This window comes from Dermacentor andersoni, chromosome 7 (assembly GCF_023375885.2).
Source record: "Dermacentor andersoni chromosome 7, qqDerAnde1_hic_scaffold, whole genome shotgun sequence".
In the NCBI taxonomy this organism is placed as follows: domain Eukaryota; kingdom Metazoa; phylum Arthropoda; class Arachnida; order Ixodida; family Ixodidae; genus Dermacentor; species Dermacentor andersoni.
The window spans coordinates 143,693,161-143,705,626 of NC_092820.1; the positions used below are offsets into that span (position 1 = coordinate 143,693,161).

Here is a 12,466-nt window from a genome sequence, read left to right on the forward strand (position 1 = left end):
TACGCCTTTTCCCCCGATCCCTCCTAACCCCAAACTTCTCGCTCCCAGAGGCGGAAGAAAAAAAATGGGGATGAGGGAGGGGAAGTTTATGGAGGAATGAAGGAACGTCGGCTTGGATAGCGCTATCAAAAAAAAAAAAAAAATAAGAAGCTCGGCGTGATTAGCGACCGCGGCATACGGGCAGCGTTAATGACAAGAAAAGCGAAACGCCCACCTTTGCGCCGCAACTCCAGTCTCGGGCATATGTGTGTATAGCATAACGGCAACGAGAACGGCGTAACAGCGCGGCAGCCAGCACGACAGAAGCAAAACGGCATGCGCAGCCGTGTTATTTTTATGAGGTAACAAGGTAACGCTAATCGCACGCTCCCGCGCATTGGTGGGGAACGTGAAGGAGGGCATAGTGGGGGTTCTTTAAGAGTAAAGGAGGAGTCTGAGACCGCGGGGCAATGATTATTAAAGAAGAGTAAAGAGAGAAGAGCAAGTTTAAGAGAAGGAGCAGGAAGGCTCTAAGGTATAGCGCATGCATATACAGCGTCAGCTTTAAAAGTGCCGATAAAATAAAGTAAAAAAGAACACCACTTGGGGGCAGAAAGCCAAAGGAGCAAAGAATAATCCGACGAGAAAAAAGTCTAGTTGCGAGTCCTTAGCTAAACCGGAGGTGGAACGCGGAGCTCTCCGGTAGAGGGGGCTGCAGTTCGTGCGGCCGAGAAGTAATGCGCGAAGTGGCTTTAAAGGGACACTGTCCCCGCGGCGAAAAAATAAAAATGACCTTTCTCCGGTGGCTAACGTTCTTATCTCGCAAGTGCGCTGCCACGCGCGCTCGTGGTCTTCTGTAGCGTGAAAGAGAAACAAAAAGTATATTAAAAGAAAGATAAAAAAAGGAATGAAAGTCAGGCAAGGGCCGAGCGTCTGCGATATTCATTACCTCCAGCATCCCCACCTCATCCACAGTTCATTTTTTTCCCCTTGGCGTTCGCTTATGCATGGTCGCATCGCTTCCTGAGTTTCCGCACAATAAACGCGACGAACATAAAAAAGAGAGAGGCAAAAAACGGGAAATAAAAATAGGGGTATGTCGTTCCCTGTTTCCTTAGCGATCCCTCTGAGCCTCCTATGCGAGACGTTTTCTTTCTTCTTCCTCTTGTTCTTTTCTTTTTTGTAGAGAGGAAGGCAGAGGCTGAAGTTGAAAAGCAAGAAAGGAGCTTGCTGAGGAAAGAAGCAGAGTTGAAGGCGATGCGTAATATTTCGCGGGCCATTAAGTTCTGCTGCGGCGGCGTTGAGTCGTCGGGAGGGTTCACTCCCCATTTCCCCATCTCTCCTCAAAAACCTTGCGCATCCCTAGGGAAGATAAGAATGCGAAGACAGGTATACGACGGACCGCGCCCGCGCCGTTAAGAGCACCACCTCGGCGGGACCACAAGAAGCGCTGATGCCATCGTGGCTTCCTTTCTCCTTCTTTCTTTTTTTTTGCGTTAACGGTGGGCTCGAATTTAATTCGCCACGAAACCACCCTGCTAGCGCGTCTTACCGCTCGTTCGGGCGATTACACTGTATATACGTAAGCGCTTTCCTTGTTTTACAACCGCGGTCGCGCGTGGCTTGACTGAGCAGCTTGCGTAACGTGTAAGACGAAGGAAAAAAATGAAATGCGTGTGCATGTGTGTTTGTGAACGCGTGTGCGTTTGTGCGTGTCAGTGTATGTTTGTGAGTGTGTGTGTGTGTGCTTGAAAGTCTCTAGCGAGGAGGTTAAGCCACCGAAGAAGGAACGAAAGGTGGATAATAAATTCTATAAATAAAGGCAGCAGTAAGTAGAAACTCTAGGCTAGGCGCAGGTAATGTACAGTCCCTCCCCCCCCCCCGGCTCCCTCCCGATATTGTCGTGCAAACTCCAGGGATCACCAGCTGACGTGTTGGCAAGTGTGACGAGTGGTTTCCTTCGTTTCCTCTTTTTCTCTTTTTCTTTTTGGCAGCGCCGTGGTTGTCTCTCCTCGCAAATGACATTTGGAACCGGTGCGGTGTGTGTGTGTGTGTGTGTGTGTGTGTGCGTGTGTGTGTGCGTGCGTGCGTGCGTGCGTGCGTTCACGGTGTGGTCAGTGCAGTCGCAAGGAGAGGACAGGCCGAACGCTTTCCTTATCTCAGCCCGCTGACGGACGGGGCGAACGCCTCCTACACTCGCAGGGTGCTTGCGAAGCACAAGTCCGTCTTCCATTGTGAAGCTCCCATTGTTTCTTTTCTCTCTTTTTTTTTCTTTCCTCCCCAAGGCGGCGCCGATAAGAAAGCGCGTGCACGCGCTGTGTCGGAACACACGCGGAAGCCTACGCGCATTAGCTGACCGGGCTGGTTCGACCGCGGTACATACTTGCGCGAAGCCCCTCCGGCGTGGCTCGGTGGCTATGTATGGCGTTTGCAGCGATGCACGCGGGTTCGAATCCCCACGTCCGGGTGGCGGGCGCACATTCCTATGGAGGGCGAAATACAAGAAAAAAAAAAGAAACCTCGCGCACCTGAGATTTAGGTGCGCGTCAAAGAACCCCGCGGAGTGGTAGAAAAAAAATCTATCCACGGTGCCCTTTGGCGCCTACGGCGTCCCTCATAATCCACTGCGCGGTTATGGCCCGTTAAACCCGGGCAATTTACTTTTCCTGTCAGCATGACATAGCATTGCCGACAGGAAAGTAGCGGGCGCGGCGCAAGAAAGGAAACGCAAGCAAGGCAGATGACGATTATTGTTGTGTGGCAGATATATACACCCCAAAGGGCGTACCTTTGTGTGAGAGTGTAGGGTGTCCCGGCTAGCTTTAGCCGTGCTGTTTCAAAAAATATTTGAAAAATACGTTGCAAGATACGATTACAAGATCGACGGTGCTCGATAGCGTGAACTACGAAGAGCTAGCACCGTGTTTTGTTATTTCTTTGGTTTTACATTCGCCGGGAAAAAAAAAAATCTCTGTCGCGTTTGCAACTGCATTCGGGCAACACGAAGCAACCGGGCGGCGTGCAACGGGTATGCACACCTCGTTATCAGCGCGAGATCTTTATCTATTTGCGCGCCGAACGCGGTAGCTGCGCTTTCTCTCCGTTCCTGTTCGAGGAGATGTTGAGCATCCTGCGGTTGAGCACCCGCGTGGGTCGCGAATGAAACCGGCATGTCGCGAAGCACGCGATAAGGCGCGCGCTCGGCGGGAGGTCAGATAAGAACTTCTTTTTATTACTATCATTATTATTTGCGCGCTATTATACGCGCGACTCTTCAGGTATGTATCGCACGTGCGTGCTGCGCATGTCTGAAGTCATGTTGCGGATATATATATATATACGCAGTCATATCTTCTGTATCATCCGTTATCGGGCCATGGTCTGAAGTCACGTTGCGACAAAGTCATATCCTCTGTATCATCCGGTATCGGCCCCACATGGATGGCAGATACAATTCGCACCAGATCCGTCGCGAGGTACTAGAACAGACAGACTCGGTGAACGCGACCTGCACTGTAAAATAATTCACACCCTAAAAAGTGAAAAAAGGGTGTAAATGTGTCTATAACTCACACCCTCCTTCGGGTGTCTGTTATTTACACCCTAAAAAGTGAAATAGGGTGTAAACGTGTCTATAACTCACACCCTTAGGGTGTTATCTATATAACGGACACCCTAAGGGGTGTGAGTTATAGACGCATTTACACCCTTTTTCCACTTTTTAGGGTGTAAATTATTTTACAGTGTGTACGTTGTGTGGTATTCGTATCACGCGCATTATCAAACTGTGCGCAAGTTGCTAAGAGGTTATATCAGCTCAGACGAATTTTTTTTTTTTTTCGAATCCTCTACGCCAAATTGGTGGTCATATCGGCTGCGTCATGTCCGGCAAGGGCCGGTTCTTCTTCGGTCATCGAAGCTACTACTAGATGGGATCGATCGAACGGGGTCGATTAATGTGAGGTGAGATGAGCTTATATCGTCGGGAGCCACGCAACGAACAGTTCAGGTGTCCTCCTTGAGACGGACAGGCCTAACTACAGATGGTCATTGAGGCCGTAGTTATAACCTTACAAGCAAACTCGAGGCTTCACACACATGGCGTTATACGCTAAAGAATTGACCTAGGATCAAATTGTTGGTGCAGTGAAGAATGGGCCTTATTAGGAGCGTTCCGCGCAGCCTACGCGTCATAGGAGCTAATACTCCGGCGACCTCTGTTGGGTGGAAATCGGAACACTTTTCCGGCATTGCGTTTAAAGCTTGAGGACTGGCCCAACTTTAGGCCTAACTAATTACACTTCTTGGCCGACTATTGTGCGTATAGACTTTCTGGAAACAGCTAGTTCGGAAGTTTATGCGGACAAGGACAGGCACAAGAACCACAGACTTTTGAACGACCGTTTTGTTGATGCTGCCGTTGCTATTGCGTATAGACGGTCTGCGGAAACTATAGGGTCAGAAGGACGGCCCCAACAACAAAGAGAAAGTGGTCTACTTCAGCTCTACACACAATCTATAGACTGTCTAAATTCATCTTTTTTTTTTTAATTTTGCTTCGTTTTTACAGGAAAGCAGCATCGTTTTGACGTGCACACGTCAGCGGCTTAGACAGGCGGTGCGGCTATATGCCTGTGCTTCGGACATCGCACAGATTACAGACTGTCGGGCCAGGAGCCAAGGTAAGAAAGGGAGAGGGTAGTCGAGCGATATAGGCTGTGCTTTGCGCATGGCAACAGGCGGTGCACACAGGTTGAGAAAAAAAAAAAGAAAGAACGCGTAAAGAAAGGAGGAAAGAAAGACAAATGAACGGAGAAGAAACAAGGAGGCGGTTCGGAGACAATTAGCCTACGGGTCTGCAAATGAGAAATCAGCGTTTTCCTTATCGCGGAGCTGCGGCGCGGTGCTCCCTGGCTAAGAGCAAGGGTCACCTCTCCTCTGCGCGGGCAAAGCACAAGACAATGGATGACGCGTCGTGTCCACCGCCCGGAAGGCGAGCGTTTGCAAAAAAAAAAGAAGGCTTTCTGCGAGAGCGCCATACATATATACTGCGGTTCATGGTTATATTGCGCTCAGTTTTACAAACACGATATTAAGGAACGACAGGACGTGGACGGACGTAGCGCTACGTCCGTCCACGTCATGTCCTTCCTTAATATCGTGTTTGTAAAACTGAGCGCACTATAACCATGAACGTTCACCAACTAGGCCCCTTCATTGCTTTACTAAATATATACTGCGGCTTTGCGGTTGCTGCGAGCTTCCACCTCTACTTGCGTTCTTCTGCGCAACGCTAACTGCGCACTTCGATCTGCTTTGTTTGTTTGTTTGTTTCGCGTCGCGTAGAAAGCGATTTATTTTCTTCATTTTTCCGTTTTCTCTTTTTCCTGCCGCAGCGAAAGTATTCGCATCCTTTTGCAATACCGCGGACTCATAGCTTCCCCGGATTCTTCTCGTTCACGCTGAAGAAAACACACGAAGAAAACCAGTTTTGTCGAAAGGAACATAACAGAAGGTATTCGCCATATCGAAACGAAAGTAAGAAAAGACATTCGTTATAAGAAAGAAAAAAACGAAAGCGAAAGAATCTATTCGTTACATAAAAATGAAAGTAAAAGGAAATATTCGTTACATCAAAACGAAAGAAGACATTCTCTATATCGAAACAACAGAAGGCATTCGTTATATCGAAACGAAAGTCAAAAGATACATTCGTTACAACAAAACGAAAGTAAAAGAGCAGCCATGCGCATAACTCCTCCTCCAAACGGCCAGCAAACACTTGCGGCTGCACAGATCGTATTAAAAGAAGAAGGAGAAGAAGAAGAAGACATCGTGACGTCAATAAATTTTCTTAAGTAATTTGAACGAGAGCAAATAAAGACTACGCATGGTCGCGTCTTGAAAGCGAGGAGCAAACAGCGAAGTCGGCAGAAGCGCGCAGACGTTTCTGTATAAGTTCACGACGTCCTGCAAGATGCATAGCCACTAACGGCATTCAAGAATAAAGGGAACAAATTGTGAAACGAAACAAAAATGTAAAAAATCATACAGAATCCAGTTCGAGACTAAGAGGAAGCAGGAGCAAACGTGCGCGCATTGCGATGAGCGGCTTAGCGCTGAAACGACTTTGTAAAAAAAAAAAAAAAAGAAGAGGGAGAGGTCGTAAATTACGGCCTTTGTTTGAACGGTGGCCGAGAAAGATGGCGTGAATATATAATTCTCGCGGGCGAACGGCTGGCATATTCACCGCAGAACAGCTTCGCCATTAACTTTATTTCCCCAGCCTCGCTTCCTAACGTGTGTCTATACAACGAAATATATATATATATATATATATATATATGGGAGGAGTAATTTGAATTCTCAAAACCCGTAGCCCGACCGTTCGTAAGTCAGGCAAGTTGCGCGAAGCTGCCATATATCAGAACGAGCAGTTGCTACATAGCGTCGCAGCGACGTGGTCAGCAGTGACCCTGATGACAAGCTGCGTTTAAGACATTTGATCGCGCGAACAAAGGAACGCCCCATTATGTGCCATGCACGGCAATAACGTTGTTCTGTGTCTGGTGCTTTTCTTTTTGTTTTTATGTCGCCCTACCCAATTTATCTCAAAGTGTTTTACACTTCACTCGTGAAATTGCGAGTACATCGTCTTGCCGTGAGCGGAAGCTTCGCGAAATGCCTAATCGCCAGAGTTACCCATTCGAATGCATGCGTTATTCCGATCCTGAACCGTCTGGCCACAGAAACCGTCGTCACCGATGTTGTTAGCGGTAGGTATATATATGCTCTAACCAGACGCAGACTAGCTTACCCTAGAGGCAAAGTGCTGCGTCACTCAGAGGATGTGCAACGATGGACGACGGCTTCGTTAGGCGAAGCACGCACTACAGCTGCGGGCGCACGACGTCAAAGCAACTTTAACCCGCTCCACCACAAACCTGCTCCTAGGAGAACGCGCTCTGTACGAGGACCCGATCGATGCTTCCAACCTGTATACAGAACTCTTCAACCGCCAAGCGGGTTGCGTTCGCCCAACCCCGAATTATTATTACTTTTTTTTCTGCGGCCCCGGAGAGACACTTCGCAGAGAACGCGAAGTTGCCGCGATGACGACGGGCGAAACTGTATACAAAAAGAGAGCGAGGTGACCGCAGCGAAGCACGCAGGCCAAGCATGCTTACACCCCACGGAAGCTAATAACATTACGGACCGTTAGGCCAACACCCGCCAATCGATATCGCCTTCATGCCCTCCACCCGCCCTCCTGCCAACACCCTTACCTATACACTTACGACTCTTACCACCTTTTTTCCTAGAGTTAGACGAAAGGCGAGCTCCCCCCTTCCCCCCTTCGCATTCCGCCTAGAAGCCAAGTCACTTCGGAAGTCGTCCAACGCGACGACCGAGCAACAACTTCTAAAAAAAAAAGCGTAAGCAGGACCCTTCAGTGATCTCTGCACGAGGACGGTCGCTAATAAGGTCCGAAAAATTAGAGGACCTTGCTCGCCTAACTCGTTTAAGCTCGTTTTTGCTTCCTTCTCTCTATAGAGCTATACAGAGAGAGAGCACGCTCTGGTCAGCCACATCGCAGGCATTGCAGAAGCATCACAGAAGCGCAGCAGTTATTGTTCGACGTACACACCCAGCGCACCTGGCAAGACAGGCGCATTTGCATGCGCGCGGTCCGTGCGACGCGTGGCGAGCGCGGACGACGTGTCGACAACTTGTCGTTTCCCGCACGGTCTAGCTGCGCTTCCCCGTTCCTTGTCTAGCCCCGTGAGGTGCTCGCCCTTTCAACCACCTTCCTCACTTCTCCTTTTTTCCCCGCCGTCCCCTTCTCCTGTGTAGCCGTCGCCGTTACGTCCCTTCGCGTGCTTGTTTTCCCTCGGTCCCTCGGCGTGGCTTACATGCACGCGTGCAAAGCCTGTTATTTCGCCAACCGCGCAAAAAAGCGGTGGCGCGAGGAGATGAAACGCAACGCCCATGAATAGACGTCTATGCAGATTGCGTTTTTGCGCCGCCGCCCCGCAGGGGTCGCCACTGCGAGAAAAGTGGGACCGGAAAGGCAGAGGACATAGCCCTCCCCCTCCCCCCCCCCTTAACAGGCGAAGTGAAGATGTTCTTGCGGTTCAGGCTCTCCACTGGGAAGCTGGTCAGCGCGTCCACGACTTCTCCCTAATTACGTGACTCCCCCTAGCGGGCGAAAAAAACATAACGCAACCCTTTGGCTGTCAGAGCAGCGGTGTATAGGTCGGCTTGGTTGCCCACCGCGAAAATCTCGCCTCCCATTGTATATACACTCCCATTCTCGCCTTCTCTGCTTGCATTTCCGTAGCTAGCGCGGTCCTGTTATAGTCCGAATGTTGTTGTCCCACTTTTACGCGCTTGTTCTCGCAGTTGTCCCCCGTAATAAGTGCGGCGTTCGCAGCGCCGTCTCTCGAAACCACCTTCTCTTGCCCCTCGGACGCGGACGGACAGCGCTGACGGCTCCGGCTGCGTTCTTGCGAGCTCCCGAGAGTAGTGCGGCGCGCAAAAACAAGAGGGCGCGGCGGGGCGCGGGTCGACGCGCGCTTTCCCGCGCAAAATAACTTGGCTCGCGGTGCGATGAATATTCAGTGAGGGGTGCAGCGGCACGGCGCGGGCGTTAAATACCAACGTGCACGGACAAGCGTATGTAGCCCCAGCTTGCGTTATAACTAATATAGTATGCGGGTCATTCAAAGCGAAGTTGCGTGTTTTCTTGCCTCGACGAGTGCAGTATACAGAGTGCAGTCCGTAGAGTGGACACGCGCAGTTTTTAGAAGTTGCGTCGCGTCGGCGACAAGTAGCGACTACCAACTTTTTTTAGGACTCTGTGTACACGTCGCTTCCGTTCTTTCGCGGTTACTGCTGAAGTTGAAAGTCATCGACGCTAAAGGAAATCTGTGAGAAAAGGAAAGAGAAGGAAACACAGAGAGACAGAGAGGTACGCTTTTCTTGATAACTTAAAGGGAACTGACAACTGGCCCGAATGTGTTGGGAGACGTTGATGGAAATGAAACGACCATGATTTAAAGTGATAGAACCCAGCACGCTGTTCGCGATTTAAGTAGGAATTATAATTGTAAGTTGACAAAGAAAGTTCCAGAAACCAGTAAGTGGCGAGACCTGGCGACGAAATATTGGTACTTCAGATGTATTCTATGAGATTACTGTACGTAAGTCGACTGTTATTAAGTAAATCATAATAATTGCTTAAAATTGCAGTTGGTATATTATTAGACACTCGCGCATTATTCTATGCTTCGGTAATCAAAAACGCACGAGTGGCTACGGCTGCCCGCTGAACTCCGCATCACGTGTAAAGGCGTAGTTTCGTTTTCGATCCGATTGGTTTCGGTTTGGTTGGTTAAATACCAAGGCAGTTGGGCAGGAAACCACGAAAACACGTAGCCATTATCGCAGAAATAATTTAACAATTCTGAAAACATGAATCGCAAGAACATCGACTTGATAAACAAAATTAAACTTTGTTACAGTACGGCCACACTTGTCGTCTGTCTCCCACTAATGCCGGCGTATAATCGTTATTGCGCTCACAGCTCACCGTTTTCAGCATGCTTCTAGCGGACGTTTACAACCTCACTGCAGATCGAAAAATTCTGATAAAAAATGTTCCACGGCGTTTTCCGCGTTAGCACTTCATGATTAAACACTCTCACCGGTAAGCTTTCCATTGCACTAAAAAATGGGTACCATAAAAATAGGTTGTCAGACCCTTTAAGCCCAGTGCACCGCGTATTCTTCCAGCGACTTGGCGCGCTGTGAGCTAAACAAGCATCTGCGTTTCGACGTCACAACAGCCGGTCAGTCAACTCTGTCGGTGTGTTTCGACGATTGCCATGACGGGCGTACATTCCGAAAGAAATGAGAAACAGCTTGGCGTGTCCTGTTTGTCTGAGCGCGCGTCAGAGACAGTCAGATTCAGTCTGAGCGCACGTCAGAGTCAGATTTGCTATGGAGGGAACCGGGGCAAGCATGCGCCCGGTCAGACTCGGCATTAGACGGATATCACAGTTGAATGCTGCCACGCGTCGCGTGACAATTGAGAGCAAGCAAAATGGCTTCGTTAGGAGGTTCAAGCAAGAGTGACTCTGCACGTCTCCCTACTGCAGCGGCGTCCCCACACGGTGGGTACGTGTGCAGCAAAACTCCAAACAGAAGCGCGAGAAATCCTGCAGTGACGCTTGAGACTTCTGCTCGTCTTTCCGTGACAGACGCGTGCGTCAAGTAGCAGACGATGCAGCGATTCGCGGCTGCGCGGAAGTGCGATTGCATTAACGCCAGGGCACGGGCCGTGGGGGCGCCCCGAGCGCCTTATCGGTGGTTGAGCGCGCGCGCCGCGACAGTCTTTATTTAGCGCTCTGAAAGCTGCCGGAATTCACAGATAAACGAGCTTGCGCCGCTCGAAGGAACAAAAGCGACGTCGTCGACGCCGGGAAAGGAGTTACCACGGCGGGTCGTCTCGAGATATGGACCGCTGAGTAATGCGCACCGCGCCGAAACAAACTACAGCGCAACGACCACCACAGCTTTTGTGCGAGGCTCGTCTGAGAACTTTCCTGTTGGCGCGGTATTTGGGGTGAAATAAGCGCGTGTGTGCGCGTGGAGAGAAAGCGGAGTGGATTTGTTTCTTTGACGCGTGGAGTCGACACTGCATGCGGCGCGCTTTAAGCAACTCCGACACGACGGATGTGTTGTTTCTCATGCGCAGATGCTCGGTCGGCTGTACTGTCTGTTGTCATATAGCAGCGTACACATACGCTCGGCGCAGGGAGTCAAATCGGCGCCTTGATCTCTCTATAGGAGCGTAGAAACGTGAAACTCAACGTCTCTTTCATGCGGCGGTTGCTCACGCCCCCCCCCCCCCCCCCCCCTCTCGTTACACTCCCTAAGGCGTCAAATGCTTTCGTTCCTTAAATCACAGAAAAGGTCTCGCAGTTTTCGGTTGAAAAGCGAGTTTTGCCGTCCAAGGATGTATGAAAGAAAAGCTCGCGTGAGCTTCGGTGATGCTGCCCTGAAGGTTCCTTCGCATTTCTAGCGTCTTTAAAACCCAACCCCCTTTTCAACCGCAGTTGAAGCCGCAGATGCACCCTGCCGCTTTTGATCGCTAAAGATAGACCTAAGCGACGGTTTAAACAATAAATCCCACGGCTTAGAGCGATATGACAACGACGGCTGAACACTCAACTACCTCCCTTTCTGTTGCGTTCCTCTTCGACCGGGTCGCTATACATACGTAGACCACGAGTTATATACCTTTTCGCAAAGCGTTCGTCGCGAAGCATTATCGCGTATATATACTGTGCCAAACACGGGAAGAACAGTTCCCTCGGCGCACTTGTATAGATACTACGTTTACTCTTTTCTGCTGCTTATGGCTTCACCTCAGAGATAGTGGAAGTCACCCAAGCATGCAAACATCGACCATCGCTGTGCTGTTTCGAGAGACGACCGCGTGGGGCCGCCACCGCCTATGGAACTTATGCGAATAGCAGAGTTGTGCACTGCCGGGACGTGCAGGCGCGAGCCTTGAGGAGGTTGTACTAACACATAGTGCAGGAGTCTCTATCACCCACGCAAAGTTTTGTGAGCGCAACCCCTGCACTGCGTACGTCAGAAACGCAGCGACGTTCCAATTACGCCGCGCGTAGTTGCGAGACTCGAATCGCCGCCTTTCCGATTCGCGTGCCTTCGCGCCAGTCGCCGTGCGTGCAGGCCATTAAACCCCAAATGCTCGCAGTTCAAGCCGCTGCTGCCGCCGCAAAATCCCCGACCTTCCTTCCAAGCCTGCCCCCACTCCCTCCCTCGCAGCCGCGTGATTCTTTCCCTTCTCTGGGGCGCGCATTACCGAATCGACTCCGCTGTTTTCCCCTGTATATAGAACAAGCGACACGGCGGCGGCGGAGGCGCGCCGAAGCGGAACTACACGCCATGCCAGTTTTCGAAGCTCTGCGACGCGCTTAGAGGAGCGTAAGGACGGCCGAGATCTCTCTTCCAAACCATTAATAAGCATTAGTTCCCTCCCTCGCCCGCATACCGGTCGCTCCTCGAGACCAAAACTTTTGAAAACCTCCGCTGCCTCCTTCCTCCTCTTACCCTCGGCCAGACTCTTTCTGGTCGCATGCAGTCGTCGTCGTCGTCGTCGTGGAAAAACGCGCACAGTCCAGAAAACAACGGAGCATGCTTCGAAAGGAACGTCGGGAGAAGGAACGTCCGCTGCCTGTGCGAGCGTTTATCCGTGAGAGGGCGTGCGCGTTTGCGCCGACTGAAAAACGTGCTAAACGCCGCCGTCGCCTCCGGTGTACAGCGTCGCGCAGAGACGTCGCCACCGGTTTTTTTTTCGTTGGGAAAAAGATCTACGGGAATCGCGCGCAAGCGCGCGCATGTGGTCGGGCGCATGTGGTCGGCGCCGGCGGCGCTGGACACCGAGCCGGAACGA

General features: G+C 50.8%; 1 protein-coding gene across 1 annotated transcript in view; it reads right to left on the minus strand.

Annotated features, from left to right (window-relative positions):
- The window catches only part of pros (homeobox protein prospero), a 110,556-nt gene that overhangs the window by 14,467 nt on the left and 83,623 nt on the right, over positions 1-12,466 (minus strand). The gene's annotated exons all lie outside the window — the stretch shown is intronic.